A 13,994-nucleotide genomic window follows, 5' to 3' on the forward strand; every position below is an offset into this window, starting at 1 on the left:
AAGGTAGCATTTCTGTTGGTTCCTGGTCTTTCCATACATGGTGCCAAGATAGTTCTAAGACAGTGGATGGATATGTGCTAAGGAAGGGAACAGTGTGAGGAAGGGAACAGTATAAAGATGGGAAGCTAAATGGAACATCCAGAGACAGAGACCAGACCATGTCAAGTCCTCCTCAAGAGCCTTCTTCAATCAATTTCCATCTCCTGGAATATATACTCCAAACACCAAAGCCCTCCAGGTTTTGGCTTAAAATAAAACTCGTGCCTGTCACCTGCCCCAGCACTCAACTTGCTCAGTTCCTTCTGCCCTTAGGACTCTTTGATGCTCCCTGTACATCACACACAGTTTCATCCTCACATTGTTCCCTTCTCCAGGAAAATTCTCCCATATGGAACAACTGGAACTTTGACCTTCTGCTGGAGGCAACGTAAAATGGTACAGCTGTTTTGGAAAACAGCTGGACATTTTCTTAAAATTTGAACATAGATCTACTGTGTGATCCAGGCGTTCCACTCCTTGACGATTGCCTAAGAGAAATGAAAGTGCTGTGCCTTCAAAGACTTACCCACGAATGTTCCCAGAATCTTTATTTGGAATAGCCAACAACTGGGAACAACTCCTGTGTCCATACACAGCTGGATGGATAAGCAAACCACGGTATACTCATTCTATAGACGACTGCTCAGCAGTAAAACAGCACAACCATGGATGAATCTCAGAATTGCTATGCGGAGTGAAAAAAGCCAGACAAAAAAGGATACATAAAGTATAGTTCCATTTACACACAGAATTCTAGAAAATGCAAACTAATCTGTTGTGAGAACAGGTCAGTGGCGGCCTGGGATGAGGGAGGGGGCAGGCAGGAAAAAGAGACTGCAGAGGAGCAAGAGGAAGCTTCAGGGGTGAGAGATGCATTCTTTCTCTTGAGGGTGGTGGTGGTTTCACACTTGCCAAACTGTGCCAGATTCTACCCTCTGAGCATGCATTTTACATTTTACTGTGCTTCAGTTATACCTCAATGAAACTGTAAAGAAAAGTTCTCCCTACAGCATGCGGTCCTTTCTTCGACTTCTGTGAGGACTCCTTTGGCCTCTCACCCCACCCCCAGGTAGGCATTGCTGCTCCTTCTGTATCTTGGTCGAAACTGAATGTAGCGATTTTCATCCTAGGAGTTACTAACAGGTGTCAGTCTCCTCATTCTAGAGCCAGCTCATTGAGAGCAGAGTCCGGCTTTGGGGCACCCCACAAGTGTTGGCTGAGCGAAAGCAGGAATGAACAGCAACTGACCCAGTTTGACCGGTAAGTGTAGGCAGATGCTGGGGAAGAAGGGCGTGTCAGGCGGAAGCCGTGTTGGAAACTCGACGTAAGGACAGTGGGGAGCCCCTGGTGGTTCTGAACAATCCGGAGAGGAAACGAGCAGGTCAGTGAGGAGGCTGTGCTCTGCACCCAACACGGTGAAGTGAGCATCAGGACGAGAGGGACCACGAGAATGGAAGAAAAGCAAGTCGTGAACGATGCTATGGAGGCAAAATCGGGGGATTCAGAACCTAAGTGGATGAGATGAGTAGTAGCAGGAAGGGTTAAAAGATTCAGCAGTGAATAGCCTGGAGTGTCTAGTTGGATGTTTCTTCTGTTAGTACAATTTGACGAAAAGAGCTGTCTTCCTAGCCAAGTGTTTCTAAATAACTGACAGGACTCTGAAGAAAGATGAAGATCTGTGCGCTCACTCTTGGTCTCGACGAGGCCTGTGACTTAATAACACCTGTGCCAGGCACTGGTCCGAGCACCTGACATGAATTAACTCAGGTAGCCTCTATACCAACCCATGAGGTCTGATGTTATCATCTCCGTTTCACAGGCGAGGAAGCTGGGGCCCAGAGACGTTAATAACGTGTTTCCAGGTTCTCCTGGCTGGTTGGGACTGAGCTGGGATTTGAACCCAGGCTGAATGGTTCCAGTCTGGGCTCTGATGAACTCTTCAGGGCAGTATTGTTTTTTTCTTGTCTTTTTTTTAAAGCCGGAGTTGGAGTTCCCATTGTGGCTCAGCTCCGCACAAGCATCCATGAGGAGGCAGGTTCAATCCCTCGCTTCATTCAGTGGGCTAAGTATCCGGGTCACAGAGGTAGCTTGGATCTGGTGTTGCTGTGGCTGTGGCGTACGTCTGCAGCTACAGCTCTGATTCGACCCCTAGCCTGGGAACTTCCACATGCCATGAGTGCAGCCCTAAAATGCAAAAAAAACAAACAAAAAAAAACAGAGTCTAATGGCATTGACCTCTAAAATTCATAATTGTGCATAGAGAATATTACATCTATGTTTCTCTGACTGGTTGATTTGAGCAGCTTTCATTATCTGGATGGAAAGGAAAACGTGCCTAGAAGAGAGACTGTCGGGCAAACATCAGCATTTGTATAGTGTGTAAGCAATTGTATGTGTCAAATTCAGAAATCTTGAAGGGAATTAGCAGGTTCATTTAACATGCTCTTTCTGGGCTTTCATGCACCTTCTAGATCAGCAGGTGCATTGTTAACAGGAAGGAGCAGGAGGAATTAGCTCTAGAATTAGAATTAGTCAAATGAGAGGACCTGAGGTCTGGTCCTGTGACACAGGCCCCGTTTGTAGGCTTCCTTGTCTCCATGCAAAAGAAGAAAGAGAAACTACTTTTAAAGAACACACTTAGCAGAGTTCCCATTATGGCTCAATGATAATGAACCCAACTAGTATCCATGAGGATGAGGGTCCGATCCCTGGCCTCATTCAATGGGTTTAGGATCCTGCATTGCCCTGAACTGTGGTGTAGGTCACAGACACGACTCAGATCCCAAGTTGCTGTGGCTGTGGTGTAGGCCAGTGGTTGCAGCTCTGATTCTGCCTCTAGACTAGGAACCTCCATGTGCCACAGGTGTGGCCCTAAAAAGCAAAAATAAAGTAAAAATAAAATAAAGAACGCCCTTAGCAAAGGGCAAAAGAGAGCAGGAGTATGAAAAATAATTCCCTATCCTAAATGAAAAACAACAACAACTAGGGAACTCTGGGGAGATCCTTTCCGTTTTAGCCAAAAAAGCCACTCACGGTTAAAGGAACTCAGTGACTTAATCCTAGATGTCTAACAGAATCTCCAGTGTTTTTAAAGGTTTTTAAAAATGGCTCTGCATTCCACATCCAAAGAAGTCACAGGACAACACAGAGGGGAAAAGTTAGGACCTATAGCTTACATCCAAAAACGTGCCTCATCTTAACAAGGACTCCATCCAGGATTATCCAGGGCTGTATAGATATTGGCTGATGATCCTTTTCTATATTTGATAGAAATTGTCCACCCATTAAAAATACTAAACTTGTTGTGCCCTCTTTGTCTTGTCTTAGGTCAGGTTCTCTGGAAACAGACTCTGAGCTCGAGTTTTGAGTGCGGGGTTCCTGGAAACAGCCCCTGTGGGGGAGGGGAGGAGGCAGGATGGGGCAGAGGGAGAAGCTGGGCCACGATGCAGTCAGAGCAAAGGCCTCAGTCGCCCCTCAGAGGCACAGAGCAGGGATGGCCCTGCAGGCGGCCCCCTGGGAGCCGAGGGGTCGAGGGGGCCAGGCAGATGGAAGCATTTGCAGCCAACGCTGGACTAACGCTTCCTCCCCTGCACTCCTGCTCCTCTCCCCTCATCCTTTTCTCCACCTCCTTTGATCGGAACACAAATCATGAACATGTTTTCTCTTGGCTCCTTTTTATGGTCTCTTCTGAAGATCGCGACAACTTTGGCTAGAGTGTTTCTGACATCTGTAGGCAAGCCCACACCCCCAAAGCGGTGGGAAAGAGACCTGAGGGGCAACTCCCGTCCCTTCCGAGTGGCTGTGGAAGCAGGGGTGCCTGCCTGAGGGCCCACCCCCGCCACTGGGGCTGAGCGGAGCCTCTGGACAGATACTGAAAAGTCCTCCAAATACTCAAACACCTGAAATCTGAAAGCATCCGTTCTTTTTTATTTTTTAATGATTTTTATTTTTTCCATTACAGCTGGTTTACCATGTTCTGTCAGTTTTCTTCTGTACAGCAAAGTGACCCAGTCATGCGTACACATATACATTCTTTTTCTCACATTGTCCTCCACCATGAAAGCATCCGTTCTTCATGGCTCTTTTTCTCACAGCCCTAAATTCCTAAGACTTTTTGAAAGGGACAGCTGTATTCGGTCTTAGGAAAAAAAAATGACTTCTGTACCTTAAGCATGTGGAAAAAAAGCGCACCCCATTGCTTCTCTCTCGCAGCCTCTGGCTTCGACTGCAAAAAGGAACCAGAGTCTTTGAACACTCAAGTCTTGATTCACAGTCTTCTGAGATAAATATAAATACTCTGCTCAAGAAATGAGATTGTTCTTCATCTACCCTGAATCAATACCAGTTCCTCAGAATCCGTGGTTATAGCAAGTTCTCCTAACCGCTTCCATTCTCCCCAAAAGGATCCAGGCTCTGTCCCCGGAGCTGGGCTTGCATAACCACCCTCCTTGGAAGAGAGGGATGTGGCAAGCTGACAGGGTTCCAGTTGTTTCTTTATAAGCAATTTTAATTGAGCAGGTGTTGGCGGGGAGCGGGGAGGTTCCTCCTCGCTGCTTCGCACATGTGTTGCACTGGCAGCTCCCTGCCTTTCCTGACAGAAGCCACCTCTCTTGACTCTGATTTCGACTCAGGCCGGGGCTGATTAATTAAAGCTCCTTCTCTCCATTTCCAGGCAAAAACCTCCTGTGACCGGGTGCAGATATTCAATGCTTAAGCTTCTAATTTCCTGGCACCTTCACAGCCTCTTCTAGATGGTGTTTATGAATGTGGGGCTCTTACTGACCAGATTCACGGCTGTTTCTGTCCCCAGGAGCCCAGCTTCCCAGACATGGGCTTGGGGACTTCAACCTGTGTCTAAGGGGGAAGGACGCCCATCTGTCCTTTGTGGGTTTCCCGTATTCCTTCCTGGTTTTGCAAACCCTTCCCCTTTCTGTTGTCGCTCTGCTACTGTCCCCGCACAGGACAGCCAGTGTCCATGATGCTAAAAACCTGAATGAGAGGTTGCCAGAGAGATAGGAAATACTCTAGTCCATCTCTCTCTCTCTCTCTCTCTCTCCCCCCCCCCCCCACCTCTCCCTCCCTCTCTCTCCTGAGCTAAGAACCAACTGTTTGGCATTTAGCTGGACCACGTCAGAAGCTTCGCCTGTTATGTGTCATCCTCTCTCCTGGGGAAAGCAGTCACTTTTAGTTTTTTTCCATGTGTATGGAATTTTTTTAGAGCATAGACTCGCTCTCTCTGCCTGGTCTGCTTTCTCCAGAAGCCCCAGCCAGTCCTTGGCAGCCTGCAGTCAGCTGTGGTGTTCCCTGGTGGGTCCCTGATCCCACGCTCCCCCCAGGTCCCTCCCTTGCTTGCAGAACCCCTCGGGACGGCTGGCCCCAGGGATGAGCAGATGCATTTCCTCATCTGGCCCTGCCCTTGCCTCTCAGGCTCCTTGGAGGGAGGGCCGGGCCTGGTGCCCGCATGAGGAAGGTCTGCTCACACTTCATTTGCTCACGTTACCTGCTGTGGGGGCCATATCAGGGGAACAGCAGGTGGTCCCTTGGGACAGGCAGGCCCCTGCCAGCCCTAGAGGGCACAACTGCCAGCATCGGTCTGCAGTGCTGACAGTTCTTGTTCTGAGGAGGGCATGGGTGTGAAGAGGCCAGGGTGCTGCCAAGCCTTTCTCCTGACATCCTCTAATAGCGCCGGAAAGACTCCGGAGCCAATGGCCAGGTGGCACCAGCCTTCCATGGCGTGTGTCCCCCGACACAAAGGGTGTGAGCATTTCCTCTCTTCCGGGGCACAGGCTGGGTCCTTTTAAAGGTTGTCTTGGTTAGCATCATCTTTGCTTCCGGCATCTTCTTAGAAAACTCCGACTTGACTGAGACACAACATTTGCCACGTGCAGCCACGAGGAGATCCTGCAGGTCCTCACTTCATTCTTGTCCAGGGTTCCTGGAGTAAGTGTCTCTAGGTCAATTTATATATTAATTTGTCACTCGGTGCATAATATTTAGCACTGCGATAAAAAAACAAATAAGCCTGTCCTATGAGGAATTGATTTTCCCTTCCACATCTGTTCACAGGGACATAAATCTAAAGTTTTGCTATTTTAAAAGCCTCTCATGCAAACATAATCTAAAATTGCTAGGCTTTGACGTTGGGCTTTTCTGTCAGAAGATGTTTATGGACCGGCTCCCCGAGGCCTGGCCACTCATCTTCTGCTTCCAGGCCCCAAAGACATTGATTCCCTCTTGAAGTCCTTTCCAACTCAATGCAAATCAATAGGATGGTTTTGAGCACTTTTTGCGCACAAGCTCCACGCTAATCCTCAGGCGAGAGGCCCGAGGGCCCTGCCCTGAGGCGTGGGCTCTAGCAGAGAACACAAGAGCCACAGGGCAGGCCGGAGGGTGGTCACTGTTGGAGATGAGGTGGGCATGGGAGTGCAGAGGGGAGAGCGTTGGCTTTCTTTGAGAGGATCAGGCAAGGCCCTGGGAGGAAGTGGAATTTAGACTGAGCCATCAAAGATGGATGGGATTTGACCATAGGAAGTAGAGGCAACAAGCACTTCGGAGCGGGGAGGGCACCGCCAGAGCCAAGGCAGGCTGACCACAAGACAACAACCACCATGACAACCAATCCGTTTGGCCGCAGCATGGGACACTCAAGAAGCAGAGCTGGGAGGACCAGGGAGAGTCAAGGCCACTTCGGGAATGACCGTGACGTTCCCTCATGTCTAGGTTTTGCAGTTGCCAAAGCTCTTCCACACACATCCTCTCTTTTGATTTTGACAAGCATCCCTCAGGGAGGCAATAACAGGCTCCTCATACAGAAGAGGAAACAGAAACTCAGAAGGTTGAGACAGTCTGCTTTAGGGGACAAAACAGAACAGCAAAAGCACCAGGGTGAGAGCCCCGGTCTCCCCACAGCTGACCAGGGTCTTTGTCCTGACCAGCTAATAGGAGGGAGCCTGCAAGAGAACTTGCCCGTACTGTCTGTCTGTGGAATTTCTGTTAGTTGGTTTGCTTTCAAGTTTAAACCGCTGATTTTTCTTCTTTATGGCCGTATGCAGCATAGGGAAGTTCCCAGGCCAGGGACTGAATCCGAGCCACAGCTGCAGCCTATGCTGCAGTTGAGGCAGTGTTAGATCCTTTAACCCATTGTGCTGGGCCAGGGATCAAACCAAATCTCCAAAGCAACCCAAGCTGATGCAGTCAGATTCTTAACCCACTGCACCACAGTGGAAACTCCACGATTTGTCTCTTATAAAAGCACCATGGGGTGGCCACCCCCATGCTCTGGTGTGGGTCAGTGAGTTTCCAATTAGGAGACATGGGGAACAGTCTCTTTCCAAAGGTCAGAGCTATGGGTCTTGGATGTGATATTGAAGGGGCCTTGGCAAAGCTGGCAGGGCTGGCAAAGACTTGCCATCATCAGCAGTTTCCTGAGCACAGGGGCTGAGACAATGCCTGGGGTGGGGGGCGGGGGGGCAGGGAGGGCAGGGATGAGGCACATGAGGACAGTGATACTGTGTTGCGAAACCATGTCCGGCCTGCTGATCTCGTTCCCCAGGAGTCCCACTGCCCGAGGATCGCGAAGACCATGGTCTGGATGAAGGTCAGGAGGATGGCAGGGGGTACCTCTTGGGCTGCCTGACATGCAGCCTGACATGACTTTTGAAGCCCCCCATGGTTCCCAGCTTGCCTCAAATCTGGTCTGCTGGCCAGCCTAGTCTGCTTTCATATAAACACAGTCTTCAGATCTTTGTCCTTGAGGGGCATCCCCAGAAAAATATCAGTGATCTCAAACTTGCTGATGGACAGAGAGAAGAGACCTGATCTTCACGTCCTGGCTCCAGGCAACCTGGCCTGATGACGGGGACACATTCGTTGTCCTCCATCTGCCTCCACAAGCTCGGGGGCCTCAGATGGGACCTCAGCCCAGCCACTGCCAGAGCCTCCACGGCCTCAGGACCCCGGGGGGCCTCCAGCCCCTCCCACAGCACCCACTGTCAGCCTTTGTCTCCGAGAAGTGTTTGTGCCTTTTTATGTGGCAGAAGTGCTGTGCTTGGGATTCATTCTGTGAGCCCCTCCCCCGAGGACCTCCCCCTGAGAGCACCTGGGTGGAAGGGGATTGGACGTCAGAGCCATTAGGTGCCAGGGAGGCTCATCAGCTTTGTTTGCCACCCCGTTTGGCAAATGAGCCAGAAACCAGAGCATCACCAAGTGCACGGACGGTGAGTGCTTTCAGAACAGGGAAGGAAGTGACTCCTGGGTGGCCTTGTGGGGGGAAACGAAACACACTGGGTCCTCAGAGAATGTGACCTGCCGGGCAAAGCTGCCGGTCCACTTGGGGCCATATCTAGAGGTCAGGCCCCAATAACGGAGGGAGATGCTGAGCTCCCTCCAACCCTAGGCCGGTCTCCAACGCCGAAGCATTATCGTGTCACTCGTCAGACCAGGCTGAGAGAAACGACCAGAAACAGAGGAAGAAACCTCTGGGCCTTGACCCTGTGGAGGTGCAGAAGACATCCGCAGGGTCAGAGGTCGCACAGTCCCACAAGCCTGGACGGCTGCAGCCCTGTCTGATGAGTGTGACCTGTGAGGTCTGGAGTGGCCCCCAGGTGCCTGCAGAGTCCAAGGTCAGAGAGCCAAGCATGGTGTGCAGATTGCTGGGAGGAACTGGCCCAGAAACTTTTGGATTTTCCGTTTTGCATTTGTTTTCTATTATTCAGGAGAAGGGGGTGAAGCTGAGAGAGAAGATATTGTCCAGCCTAAGTGTGCGGAGAGCATGTGATCCAAAAGGCTCCGGGCAAGAGTCAGGCCATTGCTCATCCTTCCTGGCCTTGGTGGATGCTGACAGGCTTTACAGTGACCTTGACTCAGCCCTGGAGGTCATCCTGGCTCCTGAAAGCCAGTGAGAGCTTCCCCACCCCAGCTCAGAGCCATTCCTTTCAGAGTGAACTTCTGAGACCCACAGGGCCCTCCCCAGAACATTTCCTGCCTCAGCCTGTGAGGCTTATGACTGGTTGGTCTGAAGGATGCAATGGCTGGGGCGGTGGGGAACAGCTGGGGGGAGTTTGCCAGAAAGAGGTTGATGCTGATGGGCCTGTCAACATGTCAGTTTGGGAACACCTCTTATTTTATTTTATATACATATTTTTAGGGGCACACCCGCGGCATATGAGAATTCCCAGGCAAAGGATAGAATCGGCGCTGCATCTGCCAGCCTGCACCACAGCCATAGCAAACCTAGATCTGAGCTGGATCTGTGACCTATGCTGCAGCAATACCAGATCCTTAACCCACTGAGCAAGGCCAGGGATCATACTCACATCATTATAGAGACTATGTCAGATTCTTAACCCGATGGGATGGAACGGGTGGGAACTCCAACACCTCTGATTTTAGACCTTGGTTGACAGTTTCATTTCTCATTTTGGTCACAGTGGGTTTCTCAGCCACAAGGAAACATTGAAAGATTACAATGGGAAGCTGTGCGCTGCTTCCTTTCCACTTGATTTCCAGATGTGTGAAACTGGGCGAGCTTCCTCTTTTCCTGCAGAGCTTGAATTCTGTGAAGGGGCAGTGTGGGCTCTGTCAGAACCACACCCTCCACGCCCCCCACCTTCTCTCCAGAGAAAAGGCAAACAAGTGTGAACAGCCAGGAGGTGAAGAGGAGCCAGCCAAGAACAAATGTGAGCCACAGCCATACAATCCCCTTTGCGAGGCTGCTGTCCACAAAGGGGAGGATGAGACGGACCCCAAATGAGGGGCCTCATTCACCTCCTCGCAGCTACAAAGAGGGGACCTTCAGAAGCCCTCTGCCTGGACTAGCTCACCCCGTCCCCCGCCCCCCACCCCCACCCCCACCCCCGCTCTGTCTGTCCTGGTAGATTAAAGGCAGTGACGGTGATGTGATGGACAGCTCGCAGACCTCAGTGATGTCACATGATACAATCCAGGGCGGGTCACAGGAAACTGCTCCACGCAGGCCTCCAGGGACCCAGGCTCCTTCTGTCTTGTGGTTCCACAGTCCCTGGGGCCGTGGAGTTCTCTGCTGGACCATCTGTGTCCAGCTGAAAATGTAAGAGGAGAGAGGCCAGAGGATTATGTGGAAGGTTTCCTAGCCAAGACTGGAGGGGCCTATACCACCTTCCTCCACATGAAGCATCAGGGGGACGGGGAGATGTGGTCTCCAGGCGTTAGAGGCTGAACTGTGTCCCCCTCACCCCAAAAGATATCTTCAAGTCGTAACTCTCAGTATCTTAGAACATGACCTTGTTTGGAAATAGGGTCTTTACAGAGGTGATCAAATTAAAATGAGGTCATCAGAGTGGGTCCTAATCCAACAGGACCAGTGTCCTTATCCAAAAGGAAAATTTGGGAGTTCCCGCCGTGGCTCAGCAGTAACAAATGAGACAAGTATCCATGAGGGTGTGGCTTCAATCCCTGGCCTCGCTCAGTGGGTTAAGGATCCGGTGTTGCCATGAACTGTGGTGTAAGTGGCAGACACAGCTTGGATCCTGAGTTGCTGTGTCTGTGGCAAAGGCCAGCAGCTGCAACTCTGATTCAACCCTAGCCTGGTATGCTGCAGGTGCAGCCCTAAAAAGACCAAAAAAAAAAAAAAAGAAAAAGAAAGAAAAGAAAAAAGAAAATTTGGACTGGACACAAAGTATCCAAAGACAAGTTGAAGACACAGGGAAAATGCCATCTAGAAGCTAAGGATGCCTAAGGCTGCCAGAAGCTAGGAGAGAGGCCTGGACCCCTCAGAGGGAACCAGCCCTGAGCACACCTGGATTTCAAGCCTCCAGAACTGTGAGACCTTTCTGTTATTGAAGCCACCTGGTTCGTGACAGCTGCCCCAGGAAACTAACCCACCGGCTCTGAGGAGCATTCGGCCAGCCCTGCTACACAACCTTCTCGTTAAAGGAAGGGACACCTGTCCCCTCACGGGTGCGACCACTCACCACTCTCGCCAGGACGCTGTCCCTCCCTGGGCTTTTCTCTCACCTTCTCCCACTGCTGACACCAACTCTCAGGACCTTAGAACATGACCTTGCTTGGAAATAGGGTCTTTTCAGAGGTGATCAAGTGAGAAACCCAGGGGAGGCCAAGGGAGCCACAGTCATTTCTGGCCTGAGTCCCCAGGTGGAGAAGAGAAAGGAATTTTGCTCTTTTCACCTCATTTTCCCCCGTTGTCCTTGTTCCACAGGGGCACAAAGTCTGTGACCTAAAGCAAATCCTCTTACAGGACTCAGTTCCCCCTCCTGTAAAGGGGGAGTGACCCCACTGACTTGTCTCTCAACAGAAGAGTCAGGAAAACGGTGCTGTGACACTTTGTGCTGCATGCCCCGCCCGAGAGAGCAATAATTCCTGTAGCTCAAGAGGCTATAAATCCTCCCCAGCTGATGGCCCTGGGGCTAAACAGGACCCAGCACCAGGGCATAGGGGTGGTTTGACAACGCTCTGCTCCAGCCAGCCTCCTCCCTCCCCAAGACCTGGGGGGCTGCCTGTAGCCTCCTGAACAGGGAAGGGACAAGGGGCTAAGCTGAAGCCCTGGGCATTCTCAGCTGTACCTGCTGCCTGGCGAGACCTGACCCAGCCGGCACTGAGACAGCCAGGAAGACAGAGGGCCGTGGGGAAAGACAGTGGTGGTAGCGCTGCCGTTGGCCAAGGACTCATCGGTGCCAGGTTCTGGGCCAGTGCTGCTTCTCCTCATCCAACAGCGCTGTGAGGTGCACCTGGTTGTGCCGTCGTGTGTGGGATCTGGGTGGGTCACATCCAGGCTCTCTTGACCCCTCCTGGGCTGGTTACACCACGACTTTGCACTTTGGGGTCCTCGTTTGTAAAATGGGGATTAAAATGATCCCACTGCACAACCCAGGGTTGCTCCCAGAAGGGCAGAGGGCAGAGGGCAGGGGGCAAGGAGAGAAGCAGGAGTGAAGGGTGGAGCCCTTGCCTCAGGGGCAACCCCACTGCCCCATGACTAACTCCTTCATGCCTGGGAGCCACTGGCAGAAGACAGATTCCTGGGCCCTTCTGGGCCTCTCTCTGCCTTCTCCTGGCAGCAAATCTCCAGACTGCCCTGGTGACGACCAGGCTGAGGGCAGTGGTGAGCATTAAATGAAATGACACTCGCTGCCCAACTGCAGGCAGGTGCTCAGTGGTTGTTGGTCTTTATTATTATCCCCATTTTACAGATTGTGAGGCCAAGGCTCAGATGTTCGGTGAGCGATTGAGCTGGATGTGAACCCGGGACTGACATAGCCTAAGTTCTGGCTGCAGGGGGGTGTGTGTGTATTTATTTCTTCTTCATCTGGTCTGCCAGAGGGGGATATGGTCTTGAGCTTTGGAAAATAAACAAGCTTCTTAGGAACTTGGAGCTTGGAAAGGAAGCTGAACAATATGGACAAGAGACACCTGTCCTTCTCAGCAGCTCTTTCTGCTCTCCCCACCTCCCCCCTGCTTCCCCCTCCCTCCCTGCTCACTCCTCCCAAGTGAAAGACTCTGTTCTGCCCACTGGCCAGGTCTTCCTACTAAGGAGAGAGGGTACTCCGCCAGGGACAAAGGAGACAGGGTGGCCCACCCTGGCCAGCTCCACGGGTCCAGAGCCTCGCAGCATCTTCCTCAGGTGCACACACCAGTTGCTTCCGTTTCTGAAGATAATCTGAAAACCAAGTTTTCTTAGCGGAGACTGAAGGTACCCCACTTTGGGGTCACGGGAGAAGCTTTGAGCATGGGGGGTAGGGAGCTGGTGGGGAACCCTGGGCTTTGGAGAAAGGGGTCACAGGGCAGTTGTGATGGGCAGGCTGAGCTGGAGCCTGTGCCCTGTCCTGCACCAGCCTCGGGGGCAGGTGGATCTGGGACGAACCCCAGCATGGCCCTACGAGCAGCTCACTTGTCCTCCCTGAGCCTCAGTCTACTCATCCATAAAACAGGCATAATAGAACTCGCTCATCAAACTCGAAGAGATCAAGGCGCACAGCGTCAGCAGTGCCTGCCCCAGGGTGGGGACTCAGTGCATCATAGTTATTGATTTTGTTCATGGTTATTGTTTTGTGGGAGTCCACCCCTTTGAATCCCTGTTCTTAGAGAGCTCTGCCCTCTGCTCTGGGGGGCTTGTCTCAGTGCACCTGGGCTGCTATAACTGTGTCATAGACGTGACGGCTTACAAACATCAAACACTTCTTTCTCAGGTTTCTGGAGGCTGGAAGTCCAAGATCATGACACAGGTGGATTTGGTGTTTGGTGAGAGCCCACTTCCTGGTTCATCGATGACTGTTTTCTCTCTGTGTCCTCACAGGGTGGAATTGGGGAGGGGGGCCTCTGGGGTGTCTCTCTCACTTTTTTTTTTTTTGCTTTTTTAGGGCCACAGTTACAGCATATGGAAGCTCCCAGGCTAGGGGTCAAATCGGAGCTACAACTGCCAGCCTACACCACAGCCACAGCAATGCGTTTGCCACCTATACCACAGCTCATGGCAATGAAGGATACTTGACCCACTGAGTGAGGCCAGGGTGAAACCATATCCTCATGGATCCTAGTTGGGTTCTTTTCTACTGAGCCACAGTGGGAACTCGCACTCTCTCTTCTTTAGCCACACCATGACATATGGAAGTTCCCAGGTCAGGGATTGAATCCCTGATGCAGTTGCAACTTATGCCATAGCTGTGGCAATGTGAGATCCTTAACCCACCAGGCAGGGTTGCAGCAGACACCAGATCCTTAACCCACTGCACCACAGTGGGAACTCTAGGGGCCTCCTTTTTTCTTTCTTTTTAGGGCTGCACCTGTGGCATATGGAAGTTCTCAGGCTAGGGGTGGAATCGGAGCTGCAGCTGCAGGCCTACACCACAGCCACAGAAATGCCAGATCCCAGCCTCAACCTACACTACAGCTCAGGGCAATGCTGGATCCTTAATCCACTGATGGAGGCCCAGAGATCAAACCCACATCCTCTCAGACACTATGTC

This window comes from Phacochoerus africanus, chromosome 9 (genome assembly GCF_016906955.1).
Source record: "Phacochoerus africanus isolate WHEZ1 chromosome 9, ROS_Pafr_v1, whole genome shotgun sequence".
Lineage (NCBI taxonomy): Eukaryota > Metazoa > Chordata > Mammalia > Artiodactyla > Suidae > Phacochoerus > Phacochoerus africanus.